The sequence below is a fragment of the Poecilia latipinna genome, unplaced genomic scaffold (assembly GCF_001443285.1).
Source record: "Poecilia latipinna isolate Pla-1442-1.1 unplaced genomic scaffold, P_latipinna-1.0 Scaffold1598, whole genome shotgun sequence".
Classification (NCBI taxonomy): domain Eukaryota; kingdom Metazoa; phylum Chordata; class Actinopteri; order Cyprinodontiformes; family Poeciliidae; genus Poecilia; species Poecilia latipinna.
The window spans coordinates 132,503-148,570 of record NW_015114214.1 but is presented as its reverse complement, the minus strand read 5'-3'; the positions used below and the strand labels follow the sequence as shown (position 1 = coordinate 148,570).

General features: G+C 40.5%; 1 long non-coding RNA gene across 1 annotated transcript in view; it reads right to left on the bottom strand.

Moving 5' to 3' along the window:
• Positions 1 to 455: 455 nt before the first annotated feature.
• LOC106963912 (uncharacterized) overlaps positions 456 to 16,068 on the bottom strand; it is a 46,125-nt gene continuing 30,512 nt past the window's right edge. The window contains exon 3 of the long non-coding RNA XR_001428282.1: positions 456 to 476. This is a non-coding gene — a long non-coding RNA (uncharacterized LOC106963912). The remainder of the gene's footprint in view (positions 477 to 16,068) is intronic.

Sequence of the window (16,068 nt, the reverse complement as noted above, 5' to 3'; positions counted from 1 at the left end):
GCTTAAAATATGTCTGAACATGATGATAAATATTTGATAAAGATGCAGATGCTCCGAGCAAGGATAAACACACTGGCAACCAAACAATCACACAGAACAGAGCACTTCCCCTTCCTAAAATATTCAAAACGGGCCTCAATATACATAAATAATAATAATAATGTGTTTACGTGCCGGATGTACTGGGAGGTGGGATTAATTATTAAGTGGCACTTTAAGCAGTAGGTTGGGCCTGCTGTTGACGTGGCTTAATAAAGTGAAGACAGGTGTGAAAACAGAAGGGATGGGGCGGTGCACAGGGTGTACCTGGTGCTGCTGGAGATGCAGGAGGTCTGCAGCCGTCACGTCCACCAAAGGTGTGGCACTTTTAGGCGTTCCCTCCCGGAGTACACTGTCCATGTTTGCACCTCCATTCTGATTGGCTGGTCCATTGCTCACCGTTTCAGTGGTGGAGTCTTGCATCATGACTTAAAAACCTGCGAGGAAAGAAGACAGTCATTACAACGGGAAGTCATGAAGCAAAATCTGAAATAACACAGAGCGGTTATCGCTATGGAGATAAAACATTAAGCTTTTAAAGCAATATTTTCAGTTTTACTGAGTGACCAGAGTTTGTCTCTAGGTCCTTCACCAATTGCTCCAAACTGGTGCAAGCAGAGACACTTTCCCTTGCCTACAAAAAAGACTAATTAATCCGTTAGACAAATTGAAGGCTCACATTTTCTTTGTTTTTATGTTTTAAATATATGCAATAAACTAACTTGTCTTAAACCTATGGGATACTCGTTCTTATTTTCATTCATCCCACAGTTTTACCTTTTTAATTTCACCTAGAGGACCAGAGCAGGCTAATTTTTAATTTTGATTGGCCCTGACTGGCCAGGGGGAAACTCAAAAATTCAATATTTGTCTTATATCTGATAGCAACACACTGATAACAGCATTTTTAAAGGGGCAATATTATGTTTTAATATTGGCCCTTGTGCTATAAAATGTGACACAAGGGGCAATGCAAACTTCAAATGTTATAAAAATGCTATATATACCAAATATGACTTAAACCAATTTTGACTGATATTTAATGTCTAGAAATTGGGCCTCTGAATCTTTGGCTTTTTCTGAAACTCTGCCTTCAGAAAGTCATCAAAACAGCACTCCTCTATTAAAACTTTAACAATGTTTTTACCAGCATTGCTCTGATAAGTAGCTTCTGCAATAAACCCAGCAGGTGTGCAATTCCACCAAGTGTTTGCTAATTGCTGCTGGTTAGTCTGAAGGAGCTGAGTGGGGGAGTGTAGCTCACAGAGCTTCCACCTCTGTAGTTCATGTTCATTAAACAGCAGCTCTCAGGAGGAGCTTCATCTCAAAGTCGGAGCAAGACCCACCCAGGAGCACAATTTGGAGATCAGATCGCCCTGCGTTGATACCACAGTGAAGTTAACTTCAAGCTAACTTTAAGTTAGCTTGAAGTTAAGGGAGCTAATGCCTTACTCCGGCGTTAGCTCCACTCCCCCTCCAATGCTCAGAGGTTTACTTAGGCTCTAAGTAAGTGAACCTCCGATTGCTTGAGGAGGGAGCGGTAGACAACAGCTTTCCGAAATTAGCGTTCATAAATCGGATCAACCTTGAGCTAAACGCCGTTTACACTGTGGAGCTCCAACATCCAACTTGAAGCTGACTTCACTGTGGTATCAACGCAGGGCGATCTGACCTCCAAATTATGTCCCGCCTCTTCGGTGACAACCCTCACACATACAAAAAAATTATTCTCTCACACAGACAAATACAAGTCTCATCCCCATTCATTCGTTCATTCATTCATTCATTCATTCAGCCTAGTGTTAGTTCACACACATACATTTTTGACCTATCATTCAGAATAGTATGTCTGTATGCTTTGTGTGTATGTGTGATATTTTATTAGTGTACATGTGCAATTTTAATATTTTGTGAGTGTGTATGAGTCTTTAGTAGTGTGTGAGAGACAAATCATAGTTTTTGTCCTAAAAGGTCCCTCATAGTTTCCTGGCCAGTCACTAATGTTTAAAAAGCCTGACCCACAGATTTCAGTTTTGGCTGATACCATTCTTTTGTCTGAAAAGTTGCTAAGTTGACTATTGTTAACTGCACATGTGCAGACGTGACCTGTCAGTCGGCCCCATCTCATAGCAGAGCAAAAGAGGACAGTGGTGTCATGAAGCGGCTTTGTGATGATGAAGACTGACGCTGTCAGACCCAGGAAGAAGTGGAGAAATGTGTTTAATGTTGTCCACAACGTGCACAAAACCAGGAACCACAGGTGAGCAACGAGACACAAACAGGGTCTCAGGTCGGCACACAATGGTAGCATCAAGACAACTATGACAACAACAAGGAACCAGGGGGAACGGAGGAGGCGGGGAAGTCTAAATACACAGGGGAAATAATCAAGGCAACAAGATTAACTAATAAATTAACTAATAATCACACATCCACACAAGTGGCTGATTTTCAGACCTTTGCCGAGGTAGAGAAGGTCAGTTTCTCATGCACAGAGCCTTTCCAAAAAATTAGAAATTCTTGGAAAAGTTAAGTCCCATAATTCCGTTCAAAAAGTTAAACTTTTACAAGTTATAGATTCAGTTTCATAGTTTAAACGATTTCAAATATTTGATTGTTTATTGTTAAATAATTTGGGCTTACAGATCATAAAACCTACAAAAGCAGGAATTCACAAAATTAGAATACTGTGAAGAAATCAGCCCAAATTTTAGAGGGCATGAATGTTGTAAATTGAGTGTGACACACTAATCATCTACTAAGCTCAAAGCAAGGAGGCTGGCTGTTCACATAGTGCTGTGTCCAAGTATATCAATGGAAAGTCTAGTGGAAGGACAAAATGTGGCAGGAGAAGATGCACCAGCAGAAAAGATGACGGTGGACTTCAATGGATTATAAAACAGAGAAGACTCAAGAATCTGGCAGAGATCCAGAAAAGGTGGAATGAGGCGGGAGTCCCAGCTTCAAAACCCACCACAATCAGACGCTACACTATTACGTTCCCCAGGTCAAGCTGCTTCTGAACTTGAGCCAATGCAGGAAGCTCAAGTTCTCAACTGTGCCAAGGAGAAGAAGGGCAAGGCCATTGGTCAAGGGTTTGGAGGAGGACGGGTGAGAAACTGAACCCAAACTGCTTGAGGTCCATTGTGAAACATCCGCAGTCAGTCATGGTTTGGGGTGCATTGTCCGCTGCAGGTGTTGGTAAACTCTGCTTTCTTAAATCCAAGATCACTGCAACAGTCTACCAGAATGTTTTAGAGGACTTCATGATTTCATCTACCAGCAGGACCAGACCCCTGCCCATGCCACCAGAAGCACCAAAGCCTGGTTTGGTTGATATGGCATTCACACACTCTCACATTGCCTCTAAAAGGTAAATTAAATGGCTGTTTTTCTTTGCAAATCACAGTGAGACTGACACATTCAAGTGGGACTCAGGTTTTGTTTGTGTTCTTCATAATAGAGTTCTTGCAGGGCTGAGGGGCTCTAGCTCACATCGCAGAGGAACCCAACCTGAGTTGATGGAGAGCAAAGGAGCCCAAGAAAACATTGCAGCTCCGAAAACTAAACACTTTCTATGGAAATGGATATATTTACTTGCATGGCTCCCAGAAGGACCGCGGTAGAATGGCTTTTTAATGGGAAACAGGGCCACTGTGTGAGGCCTGCCAAAGGATCTCCTTGAGAAACATCCAATCTGAAGCCACGTGAAAAACATGCCGAGTCCAGGAGGGGTGCTCAATTAACAGCAAAAAAGTTGGAATATTAAGTAACCCTTGCTGAGTAGGAAGAAATGTTGTCTTCCATAATTTAATCCAACTCCAGAGGATCACACATAAACACAAGCCGTGTAGTTTTAAGCGTAAATGAATGCAATATGTAGAAAATGTGCCAGGAGTTATGAGTGTTAAGAGAACGTAGAGATATTTGTTACATCCTGTGATGTCTTTTAGATACATAGAAAAGCCAGACAGACACGCCTCCCTGTTCATTGCCTGGGGAAAGTGCCAGTGACACCAGCGTATGTATTTCTGCGCCTGTGTTCCTAAAATCAGCGGGATGATTTACAGTTATTGTGTGCTGGTTGCAGACCTTTTAAGCTGCAGCTCATCTAGCCTCCCCAATTTCAGGACAGTTAATGAAGCTGATCAGGCAGAAGCAAATTAATGTGGCTGATTAATTATTTATATGAAGCAGAATAAATGCCCTTAAAATACTGGACCTCATCATGTGAGAGTGTGAAAATGGAGCTAAACACAAATTTCTGAGTTTCGAAACACTTGGGTACAGATCTGATCAGATCAAGTCTGAACAAGATGAAGGCCTCCACTCTTCTAGACACCACAGGGACCCACACTCAGACTGACAGACAGGAAATTGAGGTTGACAACTTGTCACACCAGAATATTTACAGAGCATATGTGAGACAAGAGATCTGGATGTAAAACTAACAAAAGAAATAAACCTGATAAAGAGGTGTTTACATCCTTGTTCAGTTTCCCAGCTCTGAACCATGTTATGGATAAAATGATTCTGTGTCCTTCCTCTGTCTCTTTTATCTGCTTACATGCACACTGCTGCACACTTACATACCCATAACATATAAAACTGGCGACAGTCACATAAACAAAAACTGATTAAGCAGGCCAACACCCCTTGGAGAGGGTGCAGAATGAGGAGAATAAAAGCAGAATTCATGCTACAATCTTTGCTTCATTTGGTGTCACCATGGTGTGCTAAGTGGAGCCCAGTGCAGGATGGTGAGTGTCACTCTGTATCTATTCCATTTGTATAACTTGTAACATTTATTATTTTCGGCATTAAAAACCTGTTTTATACTTAACAAAATCTCATTATTTCTCAAGGTAATTACACTGAGGGGTTCTGGTTGGGTCCTGAAACTGGAAAACGGACGTGGGTGCTGCACAGAAGGGGAAATGGCTGAACTACAACAACCATTTCTAGTGGTTTTACACAAAAAAAAGCTGTCTCCAAATAAAAACTCATAGCTAAAGAGCATAGTGGTTTACATCTCCGTTACATTAGACGCACCCCTTGCAAGAAGCAGAACCAAATGAGTCATCTGACACTATGGCCTCTGCCGGTTCAGTTGTGTGTCATGACACCCCTGCGCTTCTGGGGCCTGTCTGTGCAGCTCAGACCCATCCCACAGGTCCCGATTTCTGGGATGGTCTTCGTTCACCCACCCACCCAATCTCACCCTCCTCCTTCCCACCCCAGACAGATGTTGACCTAATTCACCCCTCTAGTCTGGCACAGCCTCGCTTCGAAATGAGATTTAAAAAAAAACAAACAAAAAACAAAGGGAGCAGCTGGACTCCATCTACAAGCCCTTTCACGACCAATTAGAAAAACACATGCATCCTGGCAAAATAAAATCCATTTGAAATAGACCATGTACCTGCACTTACTTTTTCAAATAAATGCAAAAAGAGAGAAAAAAGATAGGGCCTCCCTTTTTTTCTTCTGAAGCTACATAAAAGAGCCAAAAGCAATGGCTATTATATGTACATGCACTGTCGTTTTGTGCAGGGAGTTTTTCATAATTGTAACGGAAAGGTGTAAATGCACGGCATCTCCAAAAGTAATCAAGAGAATGAGCCGCGGGGCTATTTTAATGTATGCAAAAACTAGTGACCCACAATGAAGGAGAGAACGACTCCAATGAATGCAAAGTAATGCATGCGAGCTTGGAAGCGGCACTGATGAGGGGACGGCTAAAATTAACACCCAATTAATTTTTGAATTGACAAACAAATGAAACCCATAAATCTACTTTCTCATTAATTTCACCACAGAATAATTCAAAGCTGCAATATTACAAATGAAAAAATTTGGAGAAAAAAAAGAAAATGAAAATGGAAAAAGGGCATTATCCATCATAAATATCAAGCAGATAGGAAAGAGCCTTATTAGAGAGCTGTGCTGATAATGGTGTTAATCTGTGAAGCACTGAGGCGAGGGGGGGGGGGGGGGATCCTGAGCTGAGGGGCAGTTTGACCATGTGACGTTTGTTTTTCTGCCTATTTATTTTCACTTCATTTCAGTGGATATTCTTATATTTGATGACTCAAAAGGCTCTAAATTTTCTCATCTGATCTGTTTTAACAACATGCTTACATTAAGCTATAATTATGGGTCAAGCGGTCTGTGTAAAAGGGGGTGCAGTTGCTGGGGTGACAAAACATACTTTGCACACAAACATTTGAAAACAACACAATGCACAAAGGGAGACATTTATTATTATTAATGGTGCATGTCTGTTTTTTTTGCTTGTTTTTTGGGGGGTGGAGAAAATATATAGCCTTTGCCAGAGTTATTGGCACACTGGTAAGGATATGTAAATAGTTAAAAAAAATAACTAGTGGCAATAATGTAGTGGTGTAATCTCAAACTGAACCTTTGTTAAATCTGTAGTCAATGGGAGGAAAAGAAAATCCCCCATATTAATAAATATTAGTTTCAAGCAAACTTGGCAGTGGAACTTTTATTGGTATATTGGAATCTCTTCAAAATAAATGTAACAGAAGCATTTTTTTTATTCATACCGTACTTTTTAAAATTATCAAACTATTTAAGGGTTTGAGAACCCTTTCTCTCTGTATTTATATAACACAAACACCTGTTTTTCTCTATCATGTTTTCAAAGCCATTTCATACCACAGTAAGGATGCCAAGTCCCCCTAAAGTTTCTCCCTAAAGATCTAGTCTATGTTGTGGTCTGTCAATCATCAAGATCATTGAGGCACTCTTTATCTTACCACTTCAATTAACTGTGTTTGTAACAGTAAACCCTACCAGAAGCCAAATCTCCCAGACAGAAGGATCATAGGGGAACTGAACCTCTAAACCACATTAAGGTAGTGATTCAAGAAAGTCTGTAGGTCTTGAGCCACGGTTCTGAACAAGAAAAATGAAGGTTACTTTCTCCGGGTCAGGGATCAGTCTCTGTCTCAAGTGGAGGTCCAGGATGCAATGGAAGAGACTGGGGTGTTATGTACAGTGTACAACAGTACTACAGTATGTCATGGTGAAATTTGCTGGTCTTTCTATAGTCATCCTGTATTATGGGATATGAATCGACGGTAAATTGAAAGAATGACATCTCTAATAAAACGGACTAAAACAGGCTTGGTCATCCAGTGGAAGCGTAGAATCAGAGAGTTAAGTCAAGTTTATCTGCATAGCCCAGTTCAGCAACAAAGCACTTCAGAGTGCTTTACAACATGAAAATATCGGTCATCAAGAATGAAACAAGCAATAAACGTTATATCATCAAGCAAATACATATCAAATATGTTGATCAATATTTCACTTACTACTAATCAAGGGCAACTCTAACCATGTGGGGTGTCATGAATTGTGGATTGTTTGAGGTGAGGTAGAGAGGCAGTGAACCCAGGTTATGGTGAAAATGGTGGTTTAATGGTGACAACCAAGAGTACAGAAATCCAGGCAGCACAGTAGAAGGATGAGGCTAGGAACTCACACACTGGTAGCACTGGAGGAACTCAACAGAGACATGATACGACTGCAAAGACAAATGACATAAGACAAGGATCTGACAGGGTGCAGGGGACACAGTTGAAGTTAAATACACAGGGATATAATGAGGGGAAACAAGGGACAGCTGAAAACAATCAAAACACAGAGACTCAATTAACTGAAACAATACACACACAATCCAAATCCCCACATGGGATCTTAGGAATGCAGTGTTTCAGATGTTTTGAAGTTTTCTGAAAGTTTGTTCCAAATTTGCGGTGCATAGAATAATGCTTCTCAATGTTTGGTTCTGCAGTGCAAAGCAGAACCAGAAGACCTGGATGGTCTGGAAGGTTGATACAGTGACAGTAGATCTTTATTATATTTTAGTGCTTTATAAACTAGTTATAAGTGGTGATTTATTTTAAAGTCTATTCTCTGAGCTCTGACTTTAGAACTTGAGTGATGTGCTCTATCTTCCTGGTTTTAGTGAGAATGCGAGCATTCTGGATCAGCTGCAGCTGTCTAGTCAATTTTTTAGGCAGACCTGTTAAGACACTGTTGTTGCAGTAATCAATGTGACTAAAGATAAACACATGGATGAGTTTCTCTAGAACTCGCAGCAACAAGCAAAATGAGGTGAGGTGTTTCAAGCTCATCCATGCTGATTAGGATTCTTCCAAGATGCCTCCATCTGGAGGTGGTCAATGCACATCCCACTGGGAAATAAACCCAAAAGCAGATCCATAGCCAGCTTTTGGAAGTGAATATGGCTGTGGGACATTGGAACTCCAAGCGATTCCAAAAGGCCAGACAGAGTCATTGGGGAGAAATGTGTGAGTTTATTCACTTTTGGAATAACAAATACTTTAACCGGAACAACATGCTTTCATCAGCAACACTCTGAGTGGCTTTGGTGTGAATCAAAGGGTGATTCTAGCAAAGGACCTGTAATGCTAAAGGCTACAGAAATCTTGTGTATGGTCTTCTAAACTATTTGAAATACCAAGATTTTACAGGAAATACTGGTATCCTCTACCAACAAGCTAAAAATGATTCTCCTTTTTGTGTTTCAGGAAGATAATTAACCAAAATAGAAAAACAACAATAAAATCAACTTTCTTTCAATACTACTTCTTGTGAAATGGTATTGAATGGACTAAGACCTGTTTTATTAGCAACAAAGGTTTTACAACATATTCACAGGGATAGTACTAATAACCTTTGCCATTTCTAACTTGAAAAATAAAAACAAAAAAGTGGAAGTCGTGTTTCAAACTAGGGAAGAGATTGTAGAAACAGAAAAACTGGCTGTGCTGCTGATTACTAGATGCCTCTTTGCTCTTTGGGGGGAACTGGCTGCAAAATGGAACAAGCATTTGGAACAAACACTGAAGAACAAAAACGAGGGCAAGAGTTTCTGTTTGTTTACTGCTTGTTTTCTCTTGCTCTGCCTCAAATTGGGGGGAGTACAGTACAAACAAGAGTCACATGTGTCTCCCACCTGAGCAGACAGGTTGAAGGTTAAGAACAGCCGGCGGCCAGAGCTCATCAGTCAACCCCTCACTGGAAATCTAATGCTGGTCTCCCTGTCATCATGCTCACTTGGAATTCGACAACTCAAACAAGTCAGTGGTTGAATCAAGGTAAGGTCGGCCCGTGCAGCTGTGCTTTGACCCTTCTCCGTGTTCTGGTTTTCTGTAATGCTCATGACGGTTGAGCCTCAGCAGCCACCTGCTTCTACTTACCAAGTTCTCACACAGCTTGTTTACACAAGCTCACAACAAAAGCACAACATTTCTTGGGTGGGAGATAAAGACACAAAAGAGGAAACAATGGGGAGAGGTTCACTTTAAGGTATTTAGGTTCGGCTTGGTTGCTAGACTAGACAAGACATTGGCGTGTACCAAAGGTGCAACAACATAATTCTTCTCAAGGTTTTTCAAGACGCTTATCTGTTACCGTATTTTGGCTCCTGAATCCGGAGAGGGAAGAAGAAAGAAAGAAAAACAGAAGCTGCATGTCTTAAAAGAAAAAATGATATCACAGCCGTCATTAGTGACAACAAACTGCTTTTAGGAGGAATCTTTAAAGTTTTATGCTAAACAACAGACACGTGATTTGGGGGGAAAAAACAGGAAGCTGTTCCAACATTTTTTTTTTTTTTTTTTTGGAAATCATCTCCAAAAGGGTTGTTTTGTAGAGTTAGAACCACCCTGAGGTTAACATTGTGGAGCTGATTGTGGACCACCTTACCATTCCTCTATTGGCATTTTCACACCACATCTGTTTGGTTACCTTATCATTCCACTAAGGTTGCCATTTTTAGGTAGACAGGGATATAATCAGGCATCATCAAAACTCGACCACAGGATGAAATGTTTCATCCTGGCATTAGCATAACAATGCTAATATCAGTGGGTTGTTAATGACTAGTTCACACTACAGAACTAGTTTGTTCATTTAAGATAGCAGTAGACTTTTAGCTATGGTCACGACGTCAACAAAGACTTGCTGTATTTATGCAGTGCTGTGGTGGCGCAGGGGTAAAGGGCAACCCATATATGGAGGCCTTAGTCCTCGACATAGCCCTCCCTGGTTTGAGTCCCAACATGATGACCCTTGCCCCATGTCTTCCCCCTCTCTCATTACTCACCTCCCTGTCTGACCTCTCTAAAATTGACTGACTGCACCCCCAAGAGCGGAGATAAGGAAGACCATACAGTAGTGTCAACATGGTTTTTACTGTGGTTTTTAATGCATATGATGGTATATTTGTACTTTAGGGTTAGAGTAACTAAGCAGTTCTAAGTGTTTTTAGAAGTAATCTGGAGTGGCTTTCAGCTATTCAATCCTTAATTCCATATAACTCCACTGGATATGCATTTTTTAAGCCAGATTTTGTTGTTTGTAAATAAAAATGATAAAGAACATTACAAGGATGTTTCTTAATCCATAAATATAGATTTTAACCCAAAAATAACAATTGTTTTATATGTTTATTTCTTAAACCTATTGGTTGTTATTAAAAACATTAGAGATTAGTTATTTTTACCCATTTTTTGTTTGAAAGCTTAACTCAGTGTTCTGTCTCAAAATTTAGCCAATCCTGGAAAAGTCCTTGTTTGAACCAGAAATGGATTAGCAAAATACCCCAAAACTGAGTCATTTTTAAACTCAATAGCTTTAAGAGTGTTGTGACAGATAGAATAATCTCCAAACTCCTAGGAGACTAAAGTAACCCATTCCTCTCTTTCACACTCTGCAGGTATCGTCACTATGAGAGAATTTATGTGACCGCACAAAGCAAAGCAAAGCAAAAAAACAAATAAACAAACAACAAAAGAAAAAAACAAGAGGAACTCAAGTTTTGAGTTGTTCCCAGACCCCGGACGCTGTGTTAGCAGACCATTCACAGTGGCAAACACAGCAGCTGTTTGTTTAATAAGTGACCGCTGCCATGGCTACAGTAAACAAAAGGAGCTGTCGTTCATGTTTATGAACAAACATGTCTTTGCAGGAGCCGTTTAATATTAACCAGGTGGAATGATCAGCCCATTTCCTAGGTGACACTCAGGGCAAGAACAGAGTAAACAAATTCCAGGAGGGTGCGGGGGCAGGGAATCAAGGTTGATGCAAATACAGCTTTGACTAGAATAAATAACAAGACAAATGTCACTATAAACAAAAAGTCCTTTTTCTGACAGACACACTATACTGCTGCATTGCAGCTGCTCAGCAGGACCCCCGTCAACGGGCGGACTGGTCGGCACGGTGGTCTCCAACAGAAACGCGTCGCTGTCAAGCGAAGCAGCTGTGAGTCTTGTTTTCCTCCACCCAACAAACAGTGGAGCCTCACAACAGCACAGAGAGGAACTCGTAAAAACATGTTAAACATTTACCTCCTTCAATTATTCAGTAACTGGGTTTGTGGAAGAAGCTAAGGATGTCTCCAGGCTCGGAGAAACGGAAACACAAATGTCATGTTCCTGGTTTAAAAACAAAACAAAACTGAAATTGATGAAACTGATTTTTTTAATTACCAGATGTTGGGAGATCAAACAAAAAATGTTGCTGTCAAAAATCAATGTACATGTCAACTTGACTATGAATTTTTCATTGAAACAACAACTTGCCATCTGCAGATGTGACTTGCCTACCTCAAATCCATCGTAGTTTTTTCTTCCTTTTAAATCTAATCCCCTCATCTAATCCAGACTCCAAAACACAGCAAGCATGCACAAAACACATATTTATATCGCATCAGGATGACTGCAGTGTGAAATCTAGACCCGAACCTATTACTTAACACTCTGACATAGTTGACTATGATGCTTTATGCGAATAACAAACTATTATCATGCTACAGGCTTTGATAAATTAGCAAGGAAAGTGGAAGGAAGGTCTCCAGGAGAGAATCTGAGTAGCTGCATAATTTCGGAAAATATACAAACCCCCATTTGCCTCCTCTCCTTAGCTGCGGCTCGGTGTGAAGGCCTGCTGTGCGCAGACAATGACAGAATGTGCCAAAGTAAGGCAGGCCATGGTATTTTTAGTACAAGCGGGGCCCGATGGAGACTGAGTAAATAGAGAAGTCTAATGAGTTTAAATCTGGTTGTGCATGAATGGAATAGTAATTCTGGGATGTGCAGCCTCTTTTAGGAGTGGTTCGCCACACATTTCCTCTGTGACTGTCCTTCATCTGACTTTGATAGTCTTGCTCACATGTGGCTCATTGGCCATTAACACTGCAGTGAGAGGACAGATACTGGGAGACAAGAAGGAGCGGGGGGCGTTTTTCCTGACCACAGGCTCAACCCCGTTGCATTGCTTTGCTCAGGCTCATCTTACCAATTAGATCGGTCACACATGTACACCTGAAGAAACACACAGCACCGCATCCTATGTATCCTATGGGAGTGGTTAAAGCACCTACAGATGATCCACTAATTAAACTGTGCTGTATCTGTTTAATAGTTTTCTTAAAAAGAGAATGTAAACATGGTGGAAGAAACAGATCATGCTAAGATCAATTAACTTGCCTAATAAATGTTGCTATTCTTTACAACAGAGGACTATAATGTTAAATTTACATCTTTTTGGTTGGAATCATTTTTCAGGTAAAAAACATTTGCAGATTTGTTGAGTCATTGGGACAGATGTGTGGTAAACTACACCTCTCTACACAAAATGAAGTCCTCAACTCTGCGACATACATTGACTATGTTTCTTTCCCAGCTGTAGTAACAGGAATCAGTTGAATGGTCTTTACCACAGTAATTAGAAATGGTGTCAGGCTGACAACAACCCTCTTCAGTGAGGAAGCTGTTACAAAAATAAAAATAAAAAAACAGTCTGTTATTAGGAATGTGTTTTTGAAAAAGAAGCTAGAGAAATGAGGAAAGGGGAGTTAACGTAGGTTGTATTTTTAAGCAGGAGGTGGAAGGTCAGCAGGTAAAACGAATGTCAAATGTTCCAAAAAAGTTGCCCTGTTTAATCGTTTTGATAATCTGTGGTTCATTCAAGCTGTGAGAAAGTGGAAGAAAGCAAGACTCAAAGCTGACAACAGGAACCCTGAACTGAATAAAACATTCTTTGTGTGGGAATGTTGGGTTAAAGTAGAAGTCTGCATTTTTAAGTAAGCATAGACAGAGACAGGTATTTACAACTACTAAGGTTAATATAGATAATAAATAACCTCCCATGAAAAAAGAGGAAGAAATAATGATCTGAGAAGGTTGTGAATAATAGTTCCTAAAGTGAAAATGTGTAATGCAACACAAAGATTTAGAAAAAAAGCATAACATTCAAATTGGTACATTTGGTGAAAGAGTGGCAATAAGAAACTAATTGTTGACAAAGAGCCAAAAGACGTCCAGTTTTCCGTTTGCCACAAGCCCTACTGCATACAGAAAACACGTAGAACAAGAAACTCTGCTGGGATGAGACAAATCTGACTGATGGTGATATAGGAAAATCCATTAATCTATTAATAATGAGAAGAAGAAGCTTAATAAAAATGTTTAAAAAGAATAAGGATGTATTTTCTGTCATGATTACATGATCCCAGACGACAAAAAAATCCAAGAACAACAAGCTGACGTCATCGCCATCCAGTTGCGCCCCTTTGAGTGTGTAGTGTGTCCGAATTCTCAACAGGCAGACTTCCCACCGCCCTTTTTGGGTCCTGGTTCTGCATTTCTGCTAAGTCCTCATCCAGACCAGTACAAAGTATGCTACTCACAGTTCATAGCTGCCTGTGATGTTTTCAGGCATTTTTTATGCCTTTCAAAAAATTTGAATATACTCATCATCTTTATTGCCAGGTCGTCAAATTCCGATGCTTACAGAGCGCTACAGCATTCAATGAGAGAATCCTGAAAGTCAACTAATGACGAGAAGGGGGTATCCGATGCGTCAACGTGTGATGCAGGGGGAACCTGACCAAGTGTCCAAATATGACGACTAGGGAGTGAGAATGTGTTGCATAGACACATGCACTAACCCTTCCTATCGGGGTCATTCAAGCCTGAAAAGCCTCTTATGATCCCATAGAGAGAGGAGCAAAGGGGTTATAAAGGAATGGAAGTTTGTGATTTCCATTACACAGTTAAAGTGAAGATAAAAGGCAGGGGGACTACATTCCAAATACCTTACATGAATTTCAGCAGTTTAATAGTATCAGGTTTTAACAACTCCTATTTTTGGGGGGATGGGGGGAGTGGGTTAAATACAGCCCGTGTCAGAATGATGCGTCCCACTCATAAAGCAGCACAATGACGACGTACAGTGGCACTAATACAAGGACATAGTTCATCATGACATTTTCTGCAATTCCCAACTGATTAGGGTCATTATGTTGGAGGCCTGATTTATGTTGTCATTTCCTCTCACCAATCTTGCATCAATGAATCTTAATGAATTGGTAAATAAGGGTGAAGATTATACCATGTGACACTGCAACATTTCTCACCCTCAACGGCCCAGGATTTATGTAACCAATTAGAGACCAACAGAGAAAATTGGCTGGCAGCAAAAATAATATTCTTTATGACAGGAGCATTCCCTAGTGAACGGATTGTCGGCGTTAAAAGAACCATAAAGCATCCTCCTCTGGTGAGCCACCTTCAAAAAGCTTAAAAGCCAAAGTTCACACCTTCCTGCCTTGCAGTCTCTAACATTCAGCGCGGCCCACCTCAAGTGTTTGATCAGTGTAAATACGGCCGGTACGACAAACATGTTTACCTTCTCACTGCAAAACATCAGACAATCGGGACGCCGCTGAGTGCTGCTTCTCTAATGAAGACACAGGAGCCTTTATCAAGGCCAGCCATGCCAGAAACATGCTCCTTTTATACGCACATCAAAAAAAAAGGTGGACAAAGAGGCCAATTTATTTGTGCTAAACATACAATAAGGAAATGTTTTTAATTAGAATTTTTTTAAAGAATATAAATATTTAATAAAAAAAAAAGAAGCAGAGAAAAACCCTTCATCTTTTTTTCAAAGTGGGGATATCAAAACACAACCACCTCTTTGAGAGAAATCTGATCAACACATGAACAAAGATATATACAATCTGATTAGGAGCTGTTTAACAATTCCCCAGTACATCATTATTACAAGCGTGATAGTTTTTATTTCTTACAGGCACATTAAGGAGTCCTGAAGATGATTATGGAGAATGGAGAAGAAAAAAAACTGTTTATGTGCATCACTATGAAGCACAAAAAAGCTTGCCTGCTTATTAACAGTAACTTCTTAAAAGAGCACTTAGAGTTATAATGAGAGCCTTTATGTATTACATATTGTGACGGCGTGATTTAGTGCGAGGAAGCGGCTCTCCACATCAAACAAGCCGGCTTGCTATTAGGCGCAAGGAGCTGAGGGACGCCGTGTGAAAAGGAGTGGAAAATTAAAGCTGAAGCAACGCAGGAAAGGGCTTAATTTACTGGCATGTACAGTATGCAAATGAGATTACTCTCAGCTTAACTGCATCATTTATGTCCATAATAACAGCATCATCATTACAGGGCTCAAATTAAATTACACCATAATTAGCATATCAAAGTGATTGGTTAAAGTTTAAAACAAATATGCAATTTTGTTAATGAATTTCCACGGAGAGTCAGGAGTGAAAACATCCAAAACAAACATGTGTGTTTTCAGAGATGAGGTTGGTGTGGTGGTGGGGCAGAGGGATGGGGGGTAATCAAAAATCCGCACATCAGTCTGGGGCCGCACGCGCTGTGCACTGCGTAGGATGAAGGGGGGGGGTGATCCACCTGGAGAGCTCCACGCACTCAGGATATATTTTCTCCAAACTCCAGGAGATCAAAGATCCAATTTCCCACAGTTGCCACTTCAGGAGCTCATCAATAAAATACTAATCACTTCACGGCTGATTCTGACACCAGAGCCTCAGTAAAAGGCTTGGAGAGACTTCCAAAAATCACAAAGAAACACCGCCTCTCTGACTGCTGTTTAATGTGCACACTCTTCTGGATATATATATATATATAT